The sequence below is a fragment of the Syngnathus typhle genome, linkage group LG18, assembly GCF_033458585.1.
Source record: "Syngnathus typhle isolate RoL2023-S1 ecotype Sweden linkage group LG18, RoL_Styp_1.0, whole genome shotgun sequence".
Lineage (NCBI taxonomy): Eukaryota > Metazoa > Chordata > Actinopteri > Syngnathiformes > Syngnathidae > Syngnathus > Syngnathus typhle.
The window spans coordinates 913,739-922,390 of NC_083755.1; positions in this window are offsets into that span (position 1 = coordinate 913,739).

Below are 8,652 nucleotides of genomic sequence, written 5' to 3' on the forward strand. Positions count from 1 at the left end.
AAATGTACAATATACAGCTGCTCCAACATTTCAGATGGCAAGCAAACATCCCAAGACTGTCATGTGCTTTTCTGGAAAGGAATTGAACTAAATTCAATTTACTTTAGTGGTACAAACAATGAATGCTCACGGATTTAATGAGATGAAGGTGGAGCTACATCAGGGGTCTCAGATTTGCGGCCTGTGGGCCAACTGCGGCTCCCGGGACAATAATTTGCAGCCCCCGAAAGGGCCGGACTGGGAGATTTTTTCAGGCTAGGAGTCAGTTATGTAACCAGGCCACCCTGGCCTTGCCAACACGTGCATGTTCACACCCACACTTAAATGCATGGGTACAAGCAAAACACAGTTTTGCGCGCACACATGCACACACAATTGTATATTTTTGGCTGATTCAAAACAAATATGCACTCCAATATAAGCATAATAGTCACAACAACACTCACCCTGGATATTTTTAGTCCTGGACAGGTCCAAGACTCAGCTGTGGAGGGGTTCACCCACCAAATATTTGGAAGCAAAATATGGGAATGGCTTTCTTTTGTTGTGGGTGGGAGCGGAAAGAAATATCAAAATCTCTGGAATGAGGGCAATAATATTCAAAAGGTCTCTCTGAGTCTGACTGTTGGCCTATCCCTTGAACTGTCCTCTGGACTTGTCTTGCCAGTATACTCTGCATCTGCTGGGCCCAGGCACATTAGCTATCCCAAAACATGTAGTAGTTCAAAATTCCACCAGCAGATGGTGTTAAAAAGTCAAAGTCTGCTTTATTGTCAACATCATCACATGCCGAGACACACAAAGAGATCGAAATTACGTTTTCCCTATCCCATATTACACGATAGACATACAAGTAAATGACGCAATATAAAAAACAAGAAGGCACAAACAATAAATAATAAGAGTAACAATAAATAATAAATAAATAGATAACACAACGAATAAAAGCCGGTGTGCATACAGACAGTAAAAGTACAGGACGCTACGCAGAACGGAGAAGCGAGTTCAGGATCCTGACAGCCTGGAGTATGAAGCTGTTTGAAAGTCTGGTGGTGAGGGAGCGAAGGCTTCTGTACCTCTTCCCAGAGGGCAGAAGCTCGAACAAAGAGTGAGCGGCGTGACTCACATCTCTCACAATCGTGGTCGCCTTGCGGGTGAGATGGGAGGTGTAAATGTCCTTCAAGGAGGGGAGCGAAGCACCAATAATCTTACCAGCCGTGTTCACTATGCGCTGCAGGGCCTTCAAGTTGTAGTCAGTGCAGCCGCCACCCCAAACAGCAATACAGCTGGAGAGGACGCTCTCAATGGTGCCGCGGTAAAATGTAGTCATGACGGTCGGAGGGGCGCTCGCTCGCCTGAGTTTCCGCAGGAAGTACAGGCGGCGCTGGGCTTTCTTTGTCAGTGATGCGGTGTTGGTGCACCAGGAGAGATCCTCACTGATGTGCACCCCCAGGAACTTGGCGCTGCTCACTCTCTCCACCACAGCACCGTCGATGGTCAGCGGCAGGTGTTGGGTGTGACCCTTCCGGAAGTCCACAACAATCTCCTTGGTCTTATCAACGTTCCGCAGGAGGTTGTTGTCCCTGCACCACGTGGTCAGAAGGTCAACCTCCAGCCTGTATTGAGTCTCGTCTCCCTTGGTGATGAGACCCACCAGAGTCGTGTCGTCAGCAAACTTCACTATACGGTTGTCGCTGTAGGTTGCAGTGCAGTCATGCGTCAGGATGGTGAAGAGCAGCGGACTGAGCACACAGCCTTGGGGGGCCCCCGTGCTCAGCGTGATGCTGGCGGAAATTTTGTTGCCAACACGTACTACCTGTGGCCTCTGACAGAGGAAGTCCACTAGCCAGTTGCAGAAGTAGAAACTGAGTTCCAGCGTGTCAAGTTTGCTGATGAGGCGTTGTGGCACAATGGTGTTGAAGGCAGAACTGAAGTCCACAAACAGCAATCTCACATACGAGTCCCTTCTCTCCAGGTGGGTGAGGGCCGAGTGGAGGGCAGATGGCATCCTCAGAGGACCGTTTGGCTCGGTACGCAAACTGGAAGGGGTCAATGGTGGGGGGGAGAACGGATCGGATGTGCTCCATGACAAGCCGCTCAAAGCACTTCATGATGATGGGCGTAAGTGCCACGGGGCGGTAGTCATTGAAGCAGGACGGAGCAGGTTTCTTCGGCTCAGGTACGATGGTGGCAGCTTTGAAACATGACGGGACGATGGCCTGCTGTAGGGAAGTGTTAAAGATGTCTGTGAAGACATTCGTCAGCTCACCAGCGCAGTCCTTCAGCGCACGACCCGGGATGTTGTCAGGGCCCGCCGCCTTACGGATGTTGATAGCGGCAAGCGCCCTCCTCACGCTGTCGGCGGAGAGGCACAGGGGCAGCTCGTGTGAAGGGGGAGTGGCCTTCAGAGGGCAAGTGCTGTTCTGAGCATCGAAGCAAGCAAAGAAGCGGTTGAGGTCATTGAGCAGACGGACGTCGCCCTCTCAGCTCTGCGGCGCGGGCTTGTAATTCGTGATGGTCTGAATGCCCTGCCAAAGGCTCCGTGCGTCCCTGCTGTCCTTGAAGTGGGCGGTAATTTTGCACAAGAACGCCTTCTTTGCATCTTTGATGCCCCGGGACAGGTCAGCCCTCGCAGTCCTCAAGCCAGCCTCATCCCCCGCTCTAAAGGCTTTGTCCCTGGCCCTCAGCAGACTGAAGACAGCCCCCTACAGCCATGGCTTCCGGTTAGCCCGAGTGACAATAGATTTCGAGTGAGTCACATCATCAATGCACTTCCTGATGTAGAAGGATAGCAGTTTTCACATAAAATACTCAACAGAGCACATGGAATGGATGGTGCGTACCACTCAGTTTGAAAAGACATGCTCCAAAGTCCCGTTGTCCGAATCAAACCTTTGGACTCCGGAGTTGGTCTTCCTTTACTGATGACCTCCTGCTTCGACCGAAAAGTTGAAAATCGTTTGAGTTTGGGTATGTACATAATCCTCCATTATAAAACGAAATGTAAAAACGAAAAAAAAAAAACGAATGTAAAACAAAATAATGGATGACTGCTCCTCAGTTGTTCACTGTATATTTGAACTGGAAGTCACTTATTCTACAGGTCTGCCCATTAAGCATGCAGAGATCACCAGCCCCCCCTGTCATAAGGCTGGAGAACTTTTCTGTTGCCTCCTTTGGGTCTCTTTTTAAAGCCGTTTTGTTCATCTAAAGAAACACGACGTTACAGACAGATGACAAAAACTCTAGATATTATATACATTGTAGTGGGTTGACATAATTCACCCGGAACCTAAGTTCACGTTACATAGTTCCGGTGGGACAGTTTACACGTGTGGGAATTTTCTGTTTAGTTTAGTGTGTGTGGGAAAAGAGTCTGCCCGTTGTTGAATGAAGATAATTATAAATGCCATTAAAACAACTGCCGTTGGCACCGTCGTTTGTCACTCCGCCTCCGACTCCAGTCCTTGCACACCACACTGGTGACCCCGACGTCAGTCCCGCTGAAGATTCCGGGACTGAACAGAATACCGAGCAAAACGGCATGGCGCATTCCGCCGTCCTCAGACTGCCTGAGTTTTGGGAGACGTCTGCGGCAACGTGGTTCGCACAGGCGGAGGCTCAGTTCGCCCTCCGGGGAATTACGGATGACGCCACACGCTACTACCACGTCGTCTCAGCACTCGGAAGCTCCACCGCAGCCAGAGCCGTAAGTTTCATCACTTCCCCTCCTGCCCAGGATAAATATGCAGGGCTCAAGGCTTATCTCCTCAGGATTTTTGAACTGTCACGATCCGAACGAGCCCGGCGCCTGCTTGCTTTTCAAGGCATAGGGGACAGCAAACCCTCTGAACACATGGAGATGATGTTAAACCTGCTGGGTGGGGAAGAGACGAATTTTCTTTTCATTGAACTGTTTCTGTTTCACGTCCAAACGGCCCTCGCAAATACGACTATTACGGAGCCGCGTGCTCTGGCGGAGGAAGCAGACCGTTTCTACTTGGCCACCCAGCGTTTCGCCCCTGATGTGCTGGCCCCAACACGCAGTTACACGTCCCCAAGCGCTGGCGTTTCCCTTGGCAGAGGACACGCTGCAACCGACAGCCGCACCAGCACAGGTTTGTGCTACTTCCATGCACGTTTTGGCCCCAAGGCTAGAAGGTGCAGCTCCCCTTGCAACTTCAACACGACGGAAAACGCCATAGCCTGCGCTCAGTAGTGGCCGTGAGCGCAGGCAAAAAGAACCGGCTGCTGTTCATTGGGGACTCCCTCTCTGGTCGCAGATTCCTCTGCGACACCGGTGCCCAGAGGAGCGTCCTGCCGGCTACAGTGGACGACGCCGCTGGAGGGTTGCACGGCCCGCCCTTAACATCCGCCAACGACACCCCCATCAGGACGTATGGCACAAAGACTGTGGGCATATGTCATAGGTCAGCGTTTCACATGGGACTTTGTCACTGCCGACATCTCCTTCCCCCTGCTCGGCGCAGATTTTTTTTGCGCCCACGGACTGCTCGTGGATGTTAAGAATGGCCGCCTGGTGGACAAGTTAACCTTCTCCTCCTTCGCATGTGTCCGCGATGTGTCCAGTTCGCTCTCCGAGGGCGACATGTACCAGAAACTCCTCGGAGAGTTCCCCAGCCTTACACAGCCCGCTTTTGCCGGCACCACAGCTAAACATGGGGTCAAGCACCACATCGAGACCAAAGGCCCCCCCATCTACGCTAGGGCCCGACGGCTCAACCCGGAGAGACTGACAATTACTCGGGCCGAGTTCGCCAACATGGAACGCCTTGGCATTATTCGCTGCTCTGACAGCCCGTGGGCCTCCCCACTCCACATGGTGCCTAAGCCAGACGGTGGTTGGCGCCTGTGGTAGATTGGATCGAGCACTCGGTGCTCGACTGTGTTGGTCCGTCTGTATTGGGAGTCTGGGATGGATGTTGACTGAGCGTGGAGTAAAGATCGACTGGTACTGCATCCTTGCCTCCGTGTATTATTGTAGAAACAACCAATAAGCAACCCACGGTTAGTGACAACACTACAACAGTGTATCAGAGCATAAAGCCACAACATGGTGTCAGAAGACGGAGTCACGGAGTAAGTCAAGGACAGTATTCAACACGTGTTGGCCGAACATTAGCGGCGAGCTAACAGGAGCTAACACAGCCGACATGGAGCAGTTCAGGCCACCGTCTCCGCTGATAATCACGGGGAACCTCGCCGAGAACTGGCGCAGGTGGGAGCAGCGTTTCCAGCTCTATATGGTTGCTTCTGGCGCGGTGGATAAATGTGAGGGGGTTAAAATCGCCATCCTGCTCCACGCTGTCGGCGAGGAGGCGCTGGAAGTGTATAATACACTTGCCATTACCCCAGAAGGGGAGGAAGCAACGATGGAGGAAGTTTTGGAGGCATTCAGAGGCTACTGCAGTCCACAAAAGAACGTTGTTTTTGAAAGCCATCAGTTTTGGTCACACACGATGTCATCAGGAATATCGGTGGACAGATTCATCACAGAACTACGTCAAAAGAGCAAGGACTGTGAGTTTGGAAGACATGAAGATAACATGATAAGGGATAAATTGGTGTTCAGCATTAGTGATACACATCTGAAAGAGAGACTGTTACGTGATAATGCACTTACTTTACGCAGATCAATGGAAACATGTAGATCAGCTGAACTCGCCAAGTCACAAATACAAGCGATGCAAGCGTCACCTGTTGTCCATGATGCCTCAGTGGATGCGTTAAATAGAGCAAGAGTGCAAACACGCAGCTGGGACAAGAACAAACCAAGCTACAAGAAGCAGGTAATGACTGTGTGCCGTAAATGCGGAAACAAGCATGAGCCTCGTCAATGCCCAGCTTACGGCGCTGTGTGTCATAGATGTGGAAAAAATAACCACTTTTCAAAGGTGTGTAGGGGAGGCTCTGAGAAAAATAGCCATTATAAGACGAAGACTGTAAACAATTTAGAAAAAGAAATGGACTGTTTATACATGGGCATGATTGGAAATGGAACCAAGAAATCAGCACACCAAACAAAGGACACTGTATGGCGCGAAACAGCCACGATCAGAGGTATTGCAATTGACTTCAAGCTGGACACTGGTGCTGACGCTAATGTGCTGCCCAGGCAGCTATACCAGCAGCTACCAGGTCCCGTTCAGCTGCGTCCAACAAAGACTATGTTGATAGCTTTTGGAGGGGCACGCCTGACAGCAGATGGTGTTGCATCTTTAGAATGCAGAACGTCTAAACGCAAGGCTGTGCTGGACTTCCACGTGAGTAGCCAAGCAGACAAGCCAATTCTAGGAGGGGTGGCTTGTGAAGAGCTGCAACTGGTGAAAAGAATGGGGTAGCTCGCGGCAAAGGCACCTCCAGCCACCAAAGAAGAGTTACTACAAAGATATGCTGATGTATTCACAGGATTGGGGGAATTTCCTGGAGTTCATCACATACACGTCGACCCCAGCGTCACTCCTGTGATTCACGCATGCAGGAATGTACCCCTCTCCATCATGGATGCGCTGAAGGTGACAATCAAAGACTTACAACACAGAAAAGTGATAACTCCGGTAAATGAACCAACAGAATGGGTGAACAGTCTTGTTGCCACTAAGAAAAAGAACGGGTCGCTGAGGGTGTGTTTGGATCCTTGCAACCTGAATGAGGCAGTCAAGCGCCAGCATTACTCAATTCCTACTCCTGAAGATGTGCGCAGCAGACTGGCAGGAAAATCCATCTTCTCCATCTTAGATGAGAAGGATGGGTACTGGCAGATCAAGCTAGATGAGCCATCATCTAAGCTTTGCACCTTCAACACGCCGTGGGGACGCTTCCTCAGGCTACCATTTAGGATTAAGTCGGCCAGTGAAGTCTTTCAACAGAAGAATTGTGAGACCTTCGACGACATTCCAGGTGTGTACGTCATAGCAGACGACATGATTATAGCAGCATCATCAGAGCAAGAACATGATGAAATCCTGCAGAAAGTAATGGAGAGAGCAAAGTCTGCCAATGTGAAATTTAACAGAGACAAAATCCAGTTCAAAGTGAACACAGTAAAATATATGGGACACATCATCACGGCAGCAGGACAGAGGGCTGATGACGCCAAGATCAAAGCGATTGTCGACATGCTGACCCCGGACGACAATCAAAGTCTCCAACGCCTGCTGGGAATGACAAAATTCCTGGCGCAGTACATACCAAATGAAGCCTCACTCACGGCACCCCTCAGACAGCTGCTAAAGAAGGACGTAGCATGGCAGTGGTGCCCACACCACAGCGCAGCACTACAGACGCTGAAGTCTACCCTCACACAAGCGCCTGTGCTGAGGTACTACGATCACAAGCAGCCACTGACTTTGCAAGCAGATTCCTCAAAGGATGGACTGGGAGCCTGTCTTCTGCAGGATGGCCACCCGGTGTGCTATGCATCAAGACGGACACTGAAAAAAGATATGCGCAAATCGAGAAAGAGTTACTTGCCATAGTGTTTGCTGCTAAAAGGTTTCACCAGTATGTTTACGGCAGAACAGTGACAGTGCAGTCTGATCACAAACCTTTGGAGGTCATTGTGCGCAAACCACTGAGCAAAGCGCCAGCACGGCAAGGGATGCTTCTACAACTGCAGAGGTATGATTTGAATGTGACATACACACCAGGCAAACACAGCGAGCAATGACAGTGGCAATCTCAATGAGAACCCTTGTGATGAGAGAGTTGTGTATGCCTTGCATGCCACAGACGCCCTGAGTAACGAAACACAACTGAAATCAGCAACGGCAGCGGACAGCGTGTTACGAGCTGTATGTGAGAAACACTTGAAGGGCTGGCCCATGAAAAGGAAAAGTCTGGACAGTAAACTACACAGTTACTGGCCAATGAGGGACAATATCAGCATCGTGAATGACATTGTGATGGTCGTAGACAAAATCATAATACCCGAGTGCTTCAAGAGAGTGATTTTGGAGAAGCTGCACCTTGCACACCAAGGCGTGCAGCGTACTAAAGCTAAAGCGAGAAAGGTCCTTTACTGGCCTGGCATGGCACGAGACATAGAGACAATGGTGGAAAAATGTGTGCAGTGCCAGCAGCTACAGCCCAAACACCAGGCTGAGCCACTCATTCCACACCAGGTTCCTGAACTGCCATGGATGAAAGTTGGAGCTGACATCTTCGAGCTACATGGTCAGTCATACCTGCTGTTTGTGGATTACCTGACAAAATATCCAGAAGTGCTCAACCTGACTGATAAAACAGCTCGCACGGTGATTCAGAAGATGAAGTCTGTCTTTGCCAGACATGGGATTCCTAAGGAGGTAGTGAGTGATCATGTCCCATCCGCCAGCTATGAGATGCAGTGATTTGCAGCGTCATGGGAGTTCAAGCTCACACACTCCAGCCCAGGTTTTCCCTCTTCAAATGAAATGGCGGAGCGGGCCATAAAGACAGTAAAACACGCGCTGAAGAAAGCAGTGCAGACTGGCACTGACCCACATCTAGTGTTGCTGTCGCTGAGAAACACACCGGTGACAGGACTACACCTGACACCTGCACAAATGTTGATGGGTAGAGTCCTGCGCAGCACACTTCCATGTTCCAGTGCTGTGCTGAAACAGTCATCCCCACAGCATATTCTCGAAA